Source organism: Coturnix japonica, chromosome 31, assembly GCF_054131305.1.
Source record: "Coturnix japonica strain WE chromosome 31, WE-NBRP24, whole genome shotgun sequence".
NCBI lineage: Eukaryota > Metazoa > Chordata > Aves > Galliformes > Phasianidae > Coturnix > Coturnix japonica.
Genome location: NC_140693.1, coordinates 1,282,290 through 1,301,518, shown reverse-complemented (window position 1 = coordinate 1,301,518; position 19,229 = coordinate 1,282,290).

Here is a 19,229-nt window from a genome sequence, read left to right as displayed (position 1 = left end):
TGCAGGTTAATGCTGTTATCTTTACAGCTCCTGTGAGGGTTGGGGTCTGGGTCAGGTGTTTAAAAAATGAAATGAAAAAAGAATTAAAAAAATATATTGAAAGCTTCAGATTTCCTTAATCTTTGTGGGAATCATATAATGTGCAACTCAGATCTACCTCTTCGTACCTCTTTTGTGGTGTAGGGAACCTGCTTTGGCAGGGGGACTGGACTCAGTGGTCTCTGGAGGTCCCTTCCAACCCCTACAATTCTGTGATTCTGTGAATATCATGGAGTTGTTTGGATGGGGAAAGACTACCCCTTTGAATGACCTTTTGTCAGGGCATGTCCTGGGATTCCTAGGATCCTCAAAATGCAGCACTGCTTCTGTCACTGAAAAATGGGGCCCTGTGTGGGACGGAGGGAGGGTCCATGAGTCCCTGGCCCACCTGACTGAGTATTTCCATGGTCTTAGCAAAGACATACTTACAACTTGAGAATGACAGTTAGCTGTGTTCATGGTGGCATGGCCACTTTTAATGGCCTTGAACTGTCTGAACATAACTGAAGAGGCTCAGGCTGATGCAAATCAGCTATTGAATGATAGTGTTGAAAAACTGGAAAGACAGGTGGCAGTTTTGATGGGGAAAAAACCTAATTCAATCATTCTCCTATGGAAGATCAGTAACAACTGTCTGGAGGACCATGGGGACCCTGTACAAGGGAATCTGTATAAAATGGACTCTGTAAATGAAGGCACTAAAAGGTCAGATTTTGAGGTTCCATTTGGACTAGATCTATTTGAGATCTGACTGATTGTAACCCAAAAATGAAAAAAAAAAAAAAAAAAATGCAGGATAGGCTGGTGGGAGTGCCCTGACCAGTATCCAACCCCCCAAACCCTGCTGCCCATAATACAGCAGCTGAACTGATGGATATAGTACAGTGGTTTAGACAGAAACCAAGAGAGCATGCCAGCATAGCTGCTCTGGTTATGGGACATGGAGGCGGAAAGCGCTGTGGTGAATGGACTGGAAATTTCAAAACTGACATCCATTACTACTCACCCTGCCCTCAGGCAAAGACTGTATGCTCTGTCCAACATAATGAGGATAGCCATTTGATCAGTGAATGATTTATGGCTGTGTGTCATATAACATGGCCAAATAAGAATGACATACCATTAAATATCAGCCTGTGGTCCTCTATGGAGGACTAACAAAATTATATTAGAGAATTAGGCATGAAAGAGGCAATCTATGAAGATGATTTTGAGAGCCCAGTCAATAAATTTTTCATCAGGAACGAGGGATCTCATCCTACAGCCATCACCTTTACATCAGTATGGGTCTATGTTATCCATACTGAACCCCCCAGTGGCCCTCAGGTGCTGTAATACAACAGGCTGCCCAATTGATGGGGAGACAAGAGTGCCTACGGCCAGATGCAGGCTCTGAATGGTGGTGGAAAGGTCTGAGAAAGGCAGAGAACCATCTGCTGCCATGACTTAGGCGTCCAGCCCCTAAGGTAATCCAGTCTGGACCCATTAGGGTCTTGAGACAACAAATGTTTAAAGACCAGATTAGAGCAGGAGTTCAGTTTAAAAAGATCGATGGACAGCATAATCAGGAAAAAATATCTGTTAAACAGGCCCAAGCACTGAGTATTTATAGTCCAACCTTTTCAGCCAAACTAGATGTGAATGTAACTCAAGAAGGGTCTGGATGGGGGCTCTGGCAGAGCCAGAGTTCTTTGTGAACCCCTATGAGGTTTTGGCCACAGGTTTGGCATGGAGCAGAATAAAGATACATCACAGTTGAAAAGCATTTATTGGCTACCTATTCTACACTACAGGTGGTAGAACCAGTAGCTCAGATTTCAGAGGTTATCGTTAAACAACAAGGCCAGTCCAGGGGTGGGTAAAAGATCTAACACACATCTCTATGATGGGGGTGGCCCAATCACAAGCAGTGGTGCGCTCAGTTGTTCTGCTTGCCTGCTCCTCAAGGAGTTAAGAGAAATCTATGCCTGTTGCGTGTTCGAGTGCATGCGCAATGCCATGTGGAGGGCTTATCACAATAAAGATTGGCGGATTTGCTGCGTAGACCGGTCAGAACTCAGATCTGCGTTGTGCTTCCTGTGGCACCAAACGCCCAACAGTGGCAGTTCCGTGTATTGGCCAGCAGGTGGCAGCAGAGACCACGGAAAGAACGTCTGCGGGACAGACCCTGGGGATCCGTTCTCTTTTGATTATAGGGGAAGAACACAAAGATGGAAGAGGAGGGAAGGGGGAAAAAAAAAAAGAAAAAAAGAAAAAACCAAACCACAGCAAACAAATAAAAACTTCTCCAAACGAAGCAAACTTGAATGTCTGTCAATAAATAAATGAGTAATTGAATTGATGTCCGTTTCAGACAGTCCCCTGTAGAATCAGGGTAAGGGTTAGGATTAGAGTTACATTGCAGGTTAATGCTGTTATCTTTACAGCTCCTGTGAGGGTTGGGGTCTGGGTCAGGTGTTTAAAAAATGAAATGAAAAAAGAATTAAAAAAATATATTGAAAGCTTCAGATTTCCTTAATCTTTGTGGGAATCATATAATGTGCAACTCAGATCTACCTCTTCGTACCTCTTTTGTGGTGTAGGGAACCTGCTTTGGCAGGGGGACTGGACTCAGTGGTCTCTGGAGGTCCCTTCCAACCCCTACAATTCTGTGATTCTGTGAATATCATGGAGTTGTTTGGATGGGGAAAGACTACCCCTTTGAATGACCTTTTGTCAGGGCATGTCCTGGGATTCCTAGGATCCTCAAAATGCAGCACTGCTTCTGTCACTGAAAAATGGGGCCCTGTGTGGGACGGAGGGAGGGTCCATGAGTCCCTGGCCCACCTGACTGAGTATTTCCATGGTCTTAGCAAAGACATACTTACAACTTGAGAATGACAGTTAGCTGTGTTCATGGTGGCATGGCCACTTTTAATGGCCTTGAACTGTCTGAACATAACTGAAGAGGCTCAGGCTGATGCAAATCAGCTATTGAATGATAGTGTTGAAAAACTGGAAAGACAGGTGGCAGTTTTGATGGGGAAAAAACCTAATTCAATCATTCTCCTATGGAAGATCAGTAACAACTGTCTGGAGGACCATGGGGACCCTGTACAAGGGAATCTGTATAAAATGGACTCTGTAAATGAAGGCACTAAAAGGTCAGATTTTGAGGTTCCATTTGGACTAGATCTATTTGAGATCTGACTGATTGTAACCCAAAAATGAAAAAAAAAAAAAAAAAAAAATGCAGGATAGGCTGGTGGGAGTGCCCTGACCAGTGTCCACCCCCCAAACCCTGCTGCCCATAATACAGCAGCTGAACTGATGGATATAGTACAGTGGTTTAGACAGAAACCAAGAGAGCATGCCAGCATAGCTGCTCTGGTTATGGGACATGGAGGCAGAAAGCGCTGTGGTGAATGGACTGGAAATTTCAAAACTGACATCCATTACTACTCACCCTGCCCTCAGGCAAAGACTTTATGCTCTTGTCTGGAGGGCTTATCGCAATAAAGATTGGCGGATTTGCTGCGTAGACCGGTCAGAACTCAGATCTGCGTTGTGCTTCCTGCGGCACCAAACGCCCAACAGTGGCTGTTCCGCGTATTGGCCAGCAGGTGGCAGCAGAGACCACAGAAAGAACGTCTTCGGGACAGACCCTGGGGATCCGTTCTTTTGATTATAGGGGAAGAACACAAAGATGGAAGAGGAGGGAAGGGGGAAAAAAAAAAGAAAAAAAAAAAAATCAAACCACAGCAAACAAATAAAAACTTCTCCAAACGTAGCAAACGTGAATGTCTGTCAATAAATTAATGAGTAATTAAATTGATATCCCTTTCCCGCCCCACCCCCCCCCCCCCCCCCAACTTCTGAGATGAAAAAAAAACACTTCTTTTAGAAGAAAACACAGTAGTAACAACTTCTGTAACTACATTCACCACTCTGAGATCCTGTCTGGGTCTCCCAAGGCTTGTAAATAACCACTGGGTCGGTTCTGATGTCGCGTGATTTGTTGTCAGTTCTCTCATGGTTCTCCGGTCAGTTCTCCGGTGCCAGGATCTGCCACAGAGCATTCTGACCACGGGCATCATGTTTCTACGCTGCCGCCTGCATTTAACAGGCAATGGGACTGCCCAGCATGTGCAAGGCAGCACCTCTTTCACACCACCAGAATGTTTAAGGCTGTTGGGATTGTTGTTAGCGTCCCATTAACACTGAGGCTAGAGATACCCTTAGGATTGACATTACTATTAGCATTACTTTGATGGTGCCCTATCTGGGTCATTTCCAGGGGATGTCAGGAGTAAGGCACAGTGTCAGGAGAAAAAGAACAGACTCTGTTACTTTATAAACGTGATAATAGAGAGAGTTCATTGGAAAAAATACAACTCTTAAATAATGCAAAGCATGCTTCTGATTGGATGCAGGCATCATCTGGGCTCTGATTAATATTACTCTTAAGGTAAAGATTATTGTTACCATAATGATTTTTTTTTTGGATTATGATCAGGGTTAAGGTTCCTTTTGCTACAAACTTCTAGCATCATTTTTGTTGTTGCATTTGGAGTTAGGGACGATTTTAGAATCAGGGTAAGGGTTAGGATTAGAGTTACATTGCTGGTTAATGCTGTTATCTTTACAGCTCCTGTGAGGGTTGGGGTCTGGGTCAGGTGTTTAAAAATGAAATGAAAAAAGAATTAAAAAAATTATATTGAAAGCTTCAGATTTCCTTAATCTTTGTGGGAATCATATAATGTGCAACTCAGATCTACCTCTTCGTGCAGTGACTGCCTGTAAATTTGCTGGAGCCTAATATAATATGGCCTTGTGCTTTCCACTAACTCACCTTCATTTCATTTTCATTACATTTGCTTGGTAGTCAGATTTTGGTGTGTGGATATTTTAAAACAATCTAACTGACATTAGCAAAAAATTAAAAATAAAATTAAAAAAAAATGCACAACAGCATCGTATCAATTTTTATAGATAAGATAAAGAAGAGCAGTTTCCCTTAGTTTTCTGTGCCTCTTTACTTTCTTACCCTCTCCCCTTGTGTGAGAAACTCTCAAAGTCAAAGATTTCTAGTTAGGCAAAGATGGCAGCGATAGCAGCAGTGCTTATTCATTATTGCAATACTGCGCGCACATCCCCTATTGGCAAGGGAAAAACTGCACACCAGTCAGTGAAATCAATTCTGTTCTGTGCCCTAAACCCACTGCAGGTGATGCTCTCATGGCTCTCATTGGTTGAGCATCTCAGGCTCACAGACTCCTCGAGACTGTGGCTAGGATTCATTTCCATAGAAGGTCAATTACCAACCTCTTGTTTTTAGGTCTGCCTTGTACTTTTCTGCGGACAGAGAAGGGCAATGTTTCCAAAAGTCAGTACATTCATTCTGTCCTGTGCTGGGCTCTACCCACCCTGTATTTATCTTGTGCTTGTCTCAATTCTCCCCATGTCAGAATGCCCCCAGTCTGAACTCAATTCTGTTCAGCAACTTTCTTGGTGGAAAAACTACTTATACAGCTGTTTTACAAGAGGGTTATACATTCAGTTAGGGCCTACACTATGTACTGAAAATACTGGAAACTTCCACTGCAAAAACACAATCTACCTCTCCCATCTGTGCAGCCTTGCAGACCCAGAGCATGCCAGGTTATTTCTGCTTTCATAGCATTTGCATGCTGTAGGGTGAGCACAAGGTTCTGCTGCTTGATTCTTCTGCAAGAGCTGCCTACCGGCAAATGGTTGCAGGGATGGAGGATGTGACAGAAAGCATTTGTCTCCACAAGAGCAGAGTTACATTCAGTGCAGAGTGTGAGTGTCAGGTTGGTGTGGAAAAGCACTGACACGCTGGGGATGATGCAGTGCTCACATGTCTAACACTCACAGACATTACTGTCAGAAGGATGGTGCTGTGTTGTGCTTCTACCTTTGGCAGCCCCTGGAGAAATGCTATGGCACACAGAACACCTTTGTATTGCACTGACTGCTGCCATGCAGCATGGATTTAACACACCAAATCCAGAGGAGCATGACTGCATCTAACTGCCCTGAGAAAAACTACTGTAGCTGAAGAGATGAGGAGGCAGCTGCTCATCTGCAGAACAAGCAGTACTGCCAGACATTGGGCCAGGTGAGCACCTCCTGCTGCAGCGTGATGATGACAGGGCTGGAGATGATCTGCAAAGCCAGCTTAAAAGTGGGAGACGTGAGTCAACATGGCAGGAGGACAGAGGTGTTAGGGAGCAGCCAAGGCATCAAAGAGTATCAGAAGGCTTTGAAAAGTATCACAAAGTGACAGCCAGGAAGACTGGGATATATCATGAGCAGCAACCTGGATGCTAGAGATTATTTGCTCCCATACAAAATGGTAGAGATCTTGCTGCAGACATCCCAAAGCCAGGCAAAATGGGAACCCAGAGCTCTGCCTGCACGAACCCCACAGCCATAGCATTGCAAGCTGAGCTGCCTTGCTGTTTGTTGCATTCATCCCAATCCCTGTGATTGAAGACTCAGAATGCAGTCGAGGCGATGACTGAGCATGAGAGTGACTTTATTCAATAAAAGACAGGAGGGCTTGAGAGGTCAAGGGTGAAGATGGGACTCCTCTTGTCAAGATGAGAGTGGCTCAGAGCTGGTGCTGCTGCCTGGTGCCTGGGACTGGCAGCCTGACTCTAAGTCCCCATCTAAGATGCTCAGCTTCACCTCACTGATGCTGCCCTGATCCTGCATGGTGGTGCTGCTGCTGGGACACTCGGGCTGTGCTTGGGATGGGCAGCACTGCAAAGGCGCTGGGTCACAATCCAGGCAGGTGACTGCTGTGTCTGGCAGGCTCAGGTCAGGAGCTTCAGCAGAGCCAGGAGATATGAGAGCATGAACGTGGATGAGCCCCTTGTGTCCATCACTGTTACCATGTGGAAGGCTGTCATCCGAATTGCAGCGAATCATGCTTAATAAGAACTCTCCATTGATGGAAAGACACTGCTTGGTTTGGATCTTTGGGGTTGACAAGGGCTCGAATCACCTAGGAAGGCATAGAAACACAAGGGTTAGTTTCAAACATTTGCAAGTTGAATCATGAAAGGTTGTTGATACTTGGTAATAGAGTGGCGGCAGGAAGAAGCAAGTAGGCTTGAAGCAGCATAGCCACTGTCTTGAAAGTGATCCTCATTCAGGTCCAGCTCGTGTGTTGTTTCACTGTAATCTGCTTCTTTGGGTCTACCTAGTGGGCAGCAACACTCGAGCTGTTACTGATATCATTGAAAAGAACTGGAGACAATTGTTCTATTCCTAAGAGCTTCAAGGTGCCTAGAAGCACAAATAGAAACCAGCAGTATTTCATCACTTCACCAAAAGGAAGGTCAAACACCTGAGCTGTGAAGAGCAGTTACAGAACCTATGCATAAGATCACACCAGACATACTTTGTTCTAACAACAGTTATGGCACATAGTCCATTTCCTTCAATATTCCCAAAATGAAATGATGTGGAGCATTACAGGGAAAGAAACACTGCACACAGACACTATGACCCTGATTAGACTCAAGCAGCAGACTTAAAACAAGTCAGAGTTTTTGATTCCAGGATATTTCAGGACCTATCGTGTGAAATTCAGTTACACAACAGTGCCTAGGTGCCTGCGTTTCAAGCAACTTTCAGATCACAGCCATGTAAAATAAAAACAAATTCAGTGCAGAAATAGCAAGCCTGTACCTTAATACTCATGAGATTATCCATTTTTTACTGCATTCTGACTAAGTTCTAAAACTTGCTCATCCCAGTTCACTTCAACAAGTTCCACCAATTCAAGCAACGCAGTTCTGAGATCCTGTGTATGTTGTGCAGATAGAATTGAACAGTGCAGAAATAGTCTCTGACAGCTTTAAGAGCTCCGTTCTGCTTACAAACTCTCAGTCCAAAACTATTCAGTTTTAAGGAAATGAACACCTGAAGCAGTTGGATCATCTGCCGCATTCTGCTTCTTGGCATCATGATTAGCACAAAGGGTTTTCTGCTGTCCTGCAGAGATGGAAAAAGTCCTGCTTACAAATGGACCAAGTTTCAGTGTACAGCAGAGTTTGTACCAGACTAATAAGCCACGTCATTCAATTCATTTGCTCAGGTTGTTATGCACTCCAAAAGGAAACAGAACTAACTGCTGGATTCTGAAGGCAATCTGTGGGGTCCTACATTACCTCCTGATTCTGGAAGAGGAAATTCTAATAGCAAATGCAGAACTTTGATCTTTGTAGACATGAGAAGAGCTGGCATTTAGGAACATTCATTTCAGGGAAATCAAATGATGTGTCTGTATTTTTACTACAGATAGTATAGGGAGCAGCCAGTTGAAGAACCAGATACAAAAAATCCAGACCATTGGCAAGAAAATACTTCTCCTTAAATTCTGTATGCTATCATGGTACAGAATTAGGCTACAGTGCCACATAGGCCAACCAAGCGTAGAACCAATTCCACTAAATACTGGTAGACAAAGCAGCAAAAACAGGGACAATATTCAGCAGACAGGCCTTTCTACTCACAGCTCAGCATGTTCTGCCATCCGAAAAGCAAGGCCTCTTGTCAAGCTCAGCTATTTCCCTTCTCAGTGTATTCTAGCACCACTGATACCCACTGGTATCCTCCTGTAGAGTGCCATCATATTGTCATCATCCAAAGGGAAAAGCCACACAGCAGAGCATACAGCACTACACCCATGCTCCAAATATCCGCCTGAAAAACAAAAAGACAAGCTTACAAACCTGAAGCACCTCAAATGGCTTCCTGACAGACTGGATTGTCTGCCCTTGCCAAAGCCCACATATAGCCCATGAAAAGCTGGCTCTTTCCCTCAGGAAAAAGAGCCTTATCGTCCCAGAGAAAGCATATAACCCTCATTCAATTGCCCTTTCACTCAGCTTAGAGCACTACTAAAACCAGCATCTTCACCTTAGCTCATCACACTGCTGCAGTTTCTTTTACAAGGATTTCACTGGCAAAAATGAAATCAAAGCCGTCACAAGGGATTTAGCACAGTTACGTGTTACTGGCTACGAGAGCTGTCAGCACAGTCACCTGTCTGGCTTTGCTGCTGTTCTATTTATGTACAGGCACAACAAGGTTCAGACACCTCACAGTGCAGTTCTCACTTTGACTGTAAAGAAAAAGGAGGCTTGAAAAGCAGCGTGTGGAAAACAAAGAAACAAGAATTAGAACAACAGTGGGGCCATGGCACTTGTAGGAATTGCTCCGCCTTTAACAGCGATTCAAGAAGGATGAGGGCATTCCAAACCAGACCAGTTTGGACAGATTAACAACTGCAAGTAGTGGGTTCCAAAATTCCAGACATGAAATCAAAGCTGGAAAAACTCTTCACATTTTCATCTCTCAATTTTTAGTACATTGTGCATTAGAACGGAAACAATTCTTCACATACAACTTGGAAGCTAAAGACAAGTCTGACAAAACAGACTGCACAAAAATGATGGATAATTAACAGAGCAAATTGCTCTTTCAAAAACTTAGTAATAGAAAGAGATCTCTGAAGTTGCTGTTCTGTAGAGCACCAAAGCAGTCGCTTGAGGCAGTTCAGGATTAGCCTGAGACAAACCAGCCAGCTGTGTGAACTGAGACCAATTGCACTTCTTCTATTTTACTTTCATTCTATGTGACCTCACTAAGCAAATATTGTCTAAGACCATGAGTATCACATAAATGTGCAGATCTCAAGCTGCTCACTTATCTAGTACCCTTGGCATGATGCTTTATTTTCCTCAGCTATTCATCTAGTTTGTGCCTGTTGATTGTGCAACAACAGCCTGTTGGTCTCGATTACCTGTAAGAGGCTTTAAATTTGGCCAGGAAAAATCATTTGAGGATAAGTAATTATCTGGGACTCAGTAAGGCAGTCTTCCCATGCTTTCATAACAGCCGAGATACACACACACACAAACTCATGGAACCCCACTGCTTTGCACAATCCTGTGCACACTCACATGTGTCATGCACTGATTTCCCAGCCAGTCCTCATGGGGTCTATTACTTAGGACAGGAGTGCAGGGGAGCAGCCAGAAGCTGTTTGCATTCCCTGCTGTCTGCTGGGCAGCTTTGCTGGAGATGCTTGGGTTGCTTTGCTTTTCCTTGGGAGGTGGGAAGGAGCTTTGGGTTGGAGGCACATCCCGTGCCAGAGCATCTCGATGGCACGTGTGTGGCACTGATCTGCAGCAGATGAAGGGGAGGAGGTCCCAGCACAGCCCTGCACCATGCTCTGCCACACTGGGCAGCTTGTTCCTGGCTCAGCAGCGTCATCAGACAAGAAGCAGGGAAGGAAATCAAGGATGGGGGGTACCATCAAACGCAGTTAGTGCATGCCTGTGCAAGACAAACAGACCCAGAGCTTGCGGGTTATTCCTGCTTTTGTAGCATTTGTGTGCTGTAGCTGAGCAAAAGGTTCTGCTGCTTGAATCTTCTTCTGCAAGAGCCACCTACCGGTAAATGTCTGCAGGGATGGAGGATGTGACAGAAAGCATTTGTCTCCATGACAGCGTAGTTACACTTGGTCTAGAGAGTGAGAGAGGCAGGCAGCACTGCCTGATGTTGGTCAGGGCGAGCTCCTCCTGCTGCAGCGCGATGATGGCAGGGCTAGAGATGATCTGCAGGGACAGCTCACAGGTGGGAGCCAGGAATGGACACGGTGGGAGGACAGAGGTGTTAGGGAGCAGCCACGGCATCAAAGAGCATCAAAAGGCCCTGAAAAGCATCACAGCCACAGCCAGGAAGCTTGGGGTTTTCATGAGCAGCATCCAGGATGCTAGAGACTATTTGCTGCCATACACAACGGCAGCAGAGCTCTCGCTGCAGGCATCCCAAAGTCAGGCAAAATGGGAACACACCCAGAGCTCGGCCGCACAAACCCCACAGCCAGAGTGTTGTAAGCTGAGCTGCCTTGCAGTTTCTTGCACTCATCCCAATCTCTGCGAATGAAAACTCGGAATTCAGTCAAGGCATTGATTGAGCACGAGCGTGCCTTTATTCAATAGGAGAAAGGAGGGGGTGTGAGGTCTGGAGGAAAGATGGGACTCATCCTCTCTTGTAATCATGAGAGCTGCTCAGAGACCGTGCTGTTGCCCGGAGCCTGGGACTCGTGTCCTGATTCTGTGCCCCCCTGCGAGATGCTCAGCTTCTCCTCGGTGATGCTGACCTGAGCCTGCATGGTGGTGCTGCTGTCGGGGCACTCAGGCTGTGCTTGGGCTGGGCTGCACTGCAGAGACATTGAGTCCAGGCTGGTGCCTGAGGTGTCTGGTGGGCTCAGGTCAGCAGCTTCAGTAGGGATGGGATGAATGAAGGCTTCAACGATGATGACCTTCTTCTCTTGATAGCTGATGTTATACGGAAGGCTTTCATCTGAACTGCAGCATTCTGTGCTTAGTAACAACTCTTCATTGATGGAAGATGCATCATCGTAACATGCCCTGCGTCTTGGGGATATACAAGGGCTCGGGTCACCTAGGAAGGAGCAGATGTACAGCAGTTAGTGTCGAACGTTCGCAAGATGAACCATGGAGATTCTTGACATTTGGCTATGTAGTGGTGGTGGGCAGAAGCAAAGTAGTAGCTCTAGCCTACCTCAAAGCCACGCTTGCCTCTCCACCAGGGGCTCAGCCTGTTGATATGTCCTCATATCAACAATGCTCACCAGATCTCCGACCTGAAAGAGATTGAAACATCAATCCCAGATTCAGCAAATCTGGTAGGAAAACAAAGCAGAAAGGACTGCCCTCTTCTATGCACGACAACACGGAACGCCTGGAACTGCTTACCTCCAGAGAGAGCTCATCTGGCCCCTGGGCGACGTGGCTCTTAATAACATGGGCTGCCGCAAATGCTGGTACGTTTAAAGATGACATAGCACGCACCAGCTGCGGCTTCTGCATGTTATCAGCCTGCAAAACAGAGAACAGGCCGTGGTCAGGAGCTGAGGACAAACCAGGAGGATTTCAAGGTGAGAAGCACATCTGCAGAGAAAGCTGCAGCAAATGCGCTCCGTCCTTCTCAGGAGCACTTCAGAAGGAGCTGCACGTCTCATAGCTCTGGAGCAGCACTTCTTCCCCACCCTTCCTCCAAGCAGCTCCAACAAACTTCTCAGAAGAAATCCAGGCCAGCACAGACCTGGCAGACCAGAACCAAGTGCAGCTTGTGTGACGGCAGTGCCCACTCCTTGCTTCCACCCTGCTCCAGCAGGTTAAGGAGTCTGAGCCTCACTGGCCTTCGACAACTCAAGACTTTCAGCACCTCATGCCAACATTTCTCACTAAGATACACCTCAGGCATTGAATTCTCTTCTCACTACCTCCTCCCAGTCCTCCCCTAGGAACAGAAACCATTCAGATTCTACAGCAAACACATCTACCCTGCAAGAGCACACTGAACCACCTGCAACAATGAAACATGGTTTTGGAGAGTGGGTTTGAAAACACACCTTTAGACAGCTGTCTCCCTGTAGCCAAAAGGAAACCAAGCAGCAAAAGAAGAGTCCAGCCTGAAATATGCCCATGCTACTAGCCCAGGTTTTTCACAGTCAATGCAGAATCCATCCTGCTCTTGAGTTAACAAATGACCAGTGGGTCTCCCCTTGCTCCACCCCTTCTCCTTCAAAGCCAGAAAAAGAAAGAAAAACAAGTAGAAGAAAACCCAGACGTACCTTTCCACACACAAAGCAGAAAGTGGAACAGCAGTTGTCTCCTTCCTGAGACATGGTGGGGCGCATCCCAGAGGAAGCCCAAGTTCTTTGCTTCTCTCCACAGGGACTTCAAGCACTCTTGGCAAGAGCTGCTTTGGTTCTTTCTTCAATTGCTTCCATCACCAGAATCTCCTTTGGAAAAGGAACCCGAATGAAAGAATCAGCAAATGAAAAAGAATGAGCAATAGCCACTTTACCAGCTTTCTTCTGACACTCAATTTAGACTCTTGACTCGGGCAAGGTCTTAAAATCAGCTGGTTACAAGAACTGTCCCAAAATATATCCAACATCTGTACAGCTGCCGTTATTTCTGACAGCGAGTGTAATCACAGAATCATAGAATGGCCCGGGTTGGAAGGGACCTCAAGGATCATGAAGATCAATCACCTCCCTGTCCCTGCTGGCCATCCCCTCTTCTGATGGAGCCCAGGGGACCATTTGCTCTCTGAGCTGCAAGAGCACGCTGATGGCTCACGTTCTGTTTTTCATCCACCAGGACCCCCAGGTCCTTCTCTGCGGGGCTTCTCTTAAGGACTGCTCCTCCCAGTCTGTAGAAATGCCTGGGATTCCTCCAGCCCAAGTGCAAAACCTTGCACTTTGCTGTGTTCAACCTCATTAAATTCACCTAGGCCAACCTCTCGGTTGAGCTCCCTCAGAATGGCATCCCTTCCTTCCACTGCGTCAGCCGCACCACTCAGTAAACAGCAGAGGGTGCACTCCATTGCATCATTGGTGTCTCTGATAACCATGTAAAAAAGCACTGGTCCCAAGACAGACTCCTGGATGACACCACTTGTTATCGGCCTCCACCTGGACATCAAACCATGAGTCACCACCCTCTGTCCTCTACAAAACCTCTTTGTCTTCTACTCCTGCTGCAGCTGCAATGGCTGCACCAGCATGACTCACGTGTTTGACAATCCTCCAGCTCTGGCCTAGCCATGCACAGCAGCAGTCCGTCTCCCTCCCAGCTCACTCACCAGTGTGCTGCTGTGCCCCAAATTCAGTGCAGCAGCATTGAGAGCAGGCAGCACCCATCACCCTCCTCTAACTCTCTCTGCCAGCTGCGATGAGGACTGACACAGCACGCCCACCCCAGCCCAGCTTTTCTGCTGAGACACCTCCCAGCAACCACCCAGCACCAATCCCAGTTGCTGCAAACTGTCTGAGAGCCTGCTGGAGTGCACTGACAATAACTTTGTGGGCCAAGCATTAAGCACACCAAGCAGAAGGGAAGCATTACTGGACATGCTGAACAGCAGGGGTTAAGACTGGAGGTGGTCAGGGCTGTAGTGACCATGCCCTCCTAGAGTTCCTCATCTCAAGGAATGTGTGCCTGGCAAAAAGCAAAGTCAGGACCCTGAGCTTCAGGAGAGTCAGCTGCAGGCTGTTCAAAGAATTCTTGCATGAGAGACACTGGAAAACTGTTTTTAGGGGTAAAGGAATGGAAAAGAGATGGTAACTTTCTCAGAAAACCTTTCTCAGAGCTGGAGCTCTGAGCTCCATCCCGACCACACGAAACACAGCAGAGGAGGCAGGAAAGCAGCATGGCTGAACCTGCTGGTTACAGGGAGCAACAAGAAGGAAATGGAGAAACAGCGGAAACGGAGACATGCAGCCTGGTCGCTTTGGTGGCCTTCTACAGTGGAGTGACAGCATCAGTAGGGAAAGGAAAAGCAACTGACATCACTCAGCCAGACTTTTGCAAGGCCTTCGATGTTGAGCAAGTTTCCTGTTAGAACTCAGTGTGAACAAATCTACCAGTGAGCAACACCCTGAGCCCCCACTCACCTCAGCAGAGGAAAGCCTGCACCCCAGCCTTCCGCCTATTCTGCTCCATTGATGGAAGCACACCGGGCATCATTGCTACTCACCCGACCAATGATGATAGGGGCAGAAAAGGGAATTCCTCTTTACCTTTCAGATGAAAAATTGATGACTGTGTGGAACCTTCCCAGTACCGCTGCGGGGCCTTCCTTTACTTGTATCCTGCTGCTCCGTGTCACAGTGGGAGAGCTGCTCTGGCCTCTCCTCTCAGCCTGTGCCTCCTGCAGTGTGAGCAGCTTTGTGGATAGAGGAGACACCCACACAGACTTGGGCCTGGATAGAGAACTGTGCCCTACAACATAGGTACATTTACATCACGCTCTTTTCCTTGTGTGTGAGCAATCCTTGCTCTTTTCAGATGGTACTATGAGCGTGTGACACCCCAAACACATAGTTAGCATCTGTCCATATCATTAAGGCTCTCGTCAAGGCAGTTATTTCAGCCTTCTGAGGGGTAGTCCCCACGGCTGATGGTTGTGCTTCCATTCCCTGCTCAGTAGCAGTTACTGCATGTCCTGCCTTACAGCCTCCTTGTCTCACAAAACTGCAGCTGCTGGTAAACCAGGCGTCTTCTGCATCTTCTAAGGGTTCGTCCTTCAGCTCCGACCGACTGGATGTAATGTGCAGCATCAGTTGTTTCAAAGCAGTGATGTCATCCTGGTTCTCCACCAGGGGAGTTCCGCTAAGGAAAGATACTGGGTTGGCAATAGTAGTTACAATTATTTCTATATCACCCTGCTCTACCAGGATGGCCTGGTATTTCGGGAATCTTTGGGGTGAACAGATGCCATTCAGAGGGACCTTGACAGGCTGGAAAGCTGGGCTCGGGTGAACCTAATGAGGTTCAACACAGCAAAGTGCAAGGTTTTGCACTTGGGCCGGAAGAACCCCAGGCACCTGTACAGGCTGGGAGGAGTTGTCCTTGAGAGCAGCTCGGCTGAAAAAGACCTAGGGGTCCTGATAGATGAGAAACTTAACATGAGCCAGCAGTGCGCTCTGGCAGCCCGGAAAGCAAATGGGATCCTGGGCTCCATCAGGAGAGGGGTGGTCAGCAGGGATAGGGAGGTGATCGTCCCTCTCTACTCTGCTCTTGTGAGGCCCCATCTGGAGTACTGTGTCCAGGTGCGGAGCCCTCAGTACAAAAAAGATATGGAGATTTTGGAAAGGGTCCAGAGGAGGGACAGGAAGATGATCAGGGGGCTGGAGCACCTCCCCTATGAGGACAGGCTGAGGGAGTTGGGTTTGTTCAGCCTGGAGAAGAGAAGGTTGCGGGGTGACCTCATTGCAGCCTTTCAGTACCTGAAGGGAACTTACTCCCAGGAGGGGAGTAAACTCTTCGAAAGGGCTGATAATAGCAGGACTAGGGGAAATGGTTTTAAGTTGAAGGAGGGAAGATTTAGGTTGGATGTTAGGGGAAAGTTCTTTACTAGAAGGGTGGTTAGGTCCTGGAACAGGCTGCCCAGTGAGGTTGTGGATGCCCCGTCCTTGGAGGTGTTCAAGACCAGGTTGGACGGGGCCCTGGGCAACCTGATCTAGTAAAGGCGTATGTTTGGTGGCCCTGCTAGGCAGGGGGGTTGGAACTACATGATCCTTGAGGTCCCTTCCAACCCGGGTAATTCTGTGATTCTGTGATTCTGTGGGGTGAAAGCCAATGTCCCCCTTTTGCCTCCAATACAGTAAACACTGCATGAGATATTAAAACTGGTATCCTTTGGCCCAGTGTAGATTGATGGGCTTCTTGAATATTGAGCACCAGTGCACCCTGGATATCCCTTACTCACTTCAAGCTGTTTCAAGTTTACCATCAGTCCGTAGCTGTGTATCCATGGTCGGCACCCTCCTGTCATTCCTGGCAACGTATGGAGTTCCTTGGCAGTTTGCAGCTCAGGGGTTGAGCAGATGGCTTCTTTCTTGGCAGTCCTTAAGGTTCAAAGTCCAGCTGTCATCTCCTATCCCAAATACGTCACTTGCTGCTGAGTTAGTTGTGCTTTCTGTAAACCAAGAAACTCAGCAAACTCTCAGTCTATTGTACACAGTCCTTTTGTTGCTGTGGCACCCACGTGCTCCAGTAAAGTTCCACCCTAGGATGGAGGATCCCAGGTCTCAGGCTCACGAGTTGACCAGTTCTCAACAATCATTTAGCTGTTCTCACAACCCTGGGTAACACTGTCCAGGTTCACTGAGTCTCTTCTCCCTCTATTAGGGAGAACAGATACACGCAACTACTCATATGCTATCATGAGGAATTCAGTAGGTTACATTTAATTTAGAAGCATGATGCAATCAAAAGCTCGCTTAAATAAAAGCATACCCTTTTCTTTCACTCAAAATAATAGCCCAGAAAAAAATAAAAACAAAACAAAACTCTCATCATAATTGTTAAAGAAATTATCTACTAAATCTCGATGGAGAGTGGAGACACATGCTAGTTTTAGGAACACAGCACTTATCTCATTATCTGAATGCATCTCAAGGCATGCTCCTTGTGAAACTGTGAGAACTTCTATCATTAACAGACGTGTACCATGCCCTGATATATGGTTAAACCGCTTGCAGTGCACTGTCAGATGTACAGGATGGCAGCTGTATGTGCTGTGACCAAATAAACCCCACACTGAAACCTTTCAGAATTTTAGGACCTACAAGTACTGCATTCATATTAAAAGTAAAAAATTCCTAAGCTACACATGTTCTAGGTTTCCATTTGTTAGATACAACATACCTTTGGAAGTAGGCGCCTAAAAAGATATGCCTTCTACTTGCTTCTCTGTCTGGCTCTTCGAAAAGAAGGCCTTTGGAGCAGGAAATGCAAAGGGCAGCTCATTTCTTAACACTGACTCTGCATCAACATTCTCTGTGTTTGCACGCTTCTTAGATGCCACTTTTCTTGTCACTGGAGTTGACAGTGTGAATTCCATATCACCCAGTTGAGTATCATGCCTCGAATGGTGCCAGAGACGGAACAAAAGGTTTTCTGATCACAGCCGGAGAAGTTACTGTCAAAGAAATTCTAACAGCTGAGAAGGTCAGACACAATGCTTATAAAAATATCATACATTATTTGGCTATTGAACAAAACAGTTGAAAACTCTGATTCTCTCCTAGAATAAGTTCGTTTCTTATAGACTGTCAAACACCATTTTTTTATTTGTTCATCTCAATTCTCCATTGAGGATTAACCCTCACCAGCTTATCTAAACATAAATATGAATTATCACTTGGTTTAGTTAAAAATTTGAATAATATCACAGTGGATTTTGTTGTCCAACACAGTAAGATTGAATTTCTTTCGGTACCTTTCAACCTCTGCCTACCTCCAGCCTAACTCCAGAATCTTATTAACTGTGCCTTATCGCTTCCCATTGTGTTTTAAAATCCTCACTGACTCCTTTACTTGTTCCCTTGCTTGCTGTTTCTGTGCAAACCAAACACTGGAGTTAGGGATCACGTCAAACCAACCATGGCCTACAGGTAGAAGGCAACAAAATTTATGCTTAACATACTTCTTTGCTCTATCTTTATCTTCCTTTGGTCAAGGTCCACTAGATACTTAAATATGGAGTAAGCACTAGATACAATGAGAAGCAGATTTCTAGATTAAGAGCTGTATTTTTTCTGTAAGAAACTAGCTGTACATCTTCACACACCTGCTTTGTTTTCTGAGTATTTAGATCGAGTGGAGATTCTTCAAACACTGAAGCTACATCAGAAAATTCCATGGATCCAAACGCATCTGGCACATGGCTGCAGTCTGGCACATCTTCATATGCCAGAGCCTTTTCAGACAGAAATGTTCCACCGAGATTCTTTTGCAGAATTAGAAGGAAGATTTCATCAGAAGATTTCACCACTAAAGTCTAAATAAGATTGGTTTGCAAGTTCCAAACTATGGCTAACAGCTAATGGAAGTCCACAGGCCAGCAGCAACAACTTTTATATTATGTTCTTAATATTCTAATTGTTGATATGACGTTCATATAAAGAGCAGAAGGGAAATTACTCTTAGAGCTCAAGTCATCTTTCACAGCCTGCGTCAACAAGAGCAGCACCTCATAGCCTTTGGTTTCAAGACCTGGACCACAAGCTAGCTAATGATTTTACACAGAATTCCAGAGTTCAAGTCACTGTTTACATTAGGGCTGAAATTGTACTGAAAGCCTTCAAGTTCATCACACTTAATTATCACTGGCACCACACATAACTCCACGTTACATATGTGATCACACGCAACCTGGCAACTTCAGACAATTCCCAAAGCACTCCACTTGCACTTGGCTACTAAAGTACAGAAAAAGGAATTAACATCAGAAATAGCTGCAGTCAAAACCATCTAAGAATCCAAGTCTCCAGGAAACAAGGAAAGCAAATCCTCTCCAGGACTGTGTTCTAAAAGGAAACAGATCAGAAAGGTGAGTTCTTCCCCCCTTTGACCACCCACTCATGTAACGTCCATGTCATTTCTAAGTATGCTGCCCAGACCAAGACTGAGGATGCTTCAGAAGAAGACCTTCCCTGCTAAGCCAAACAGAACAAGTAAGGTACCAAAATATGTAGAGCCAAACGAGGAAAGGTGCTCTAAGAAGGTAAGCATCACAAGAGACCAACAGGAATACTTACACAATCCAAACAATGCACAGTT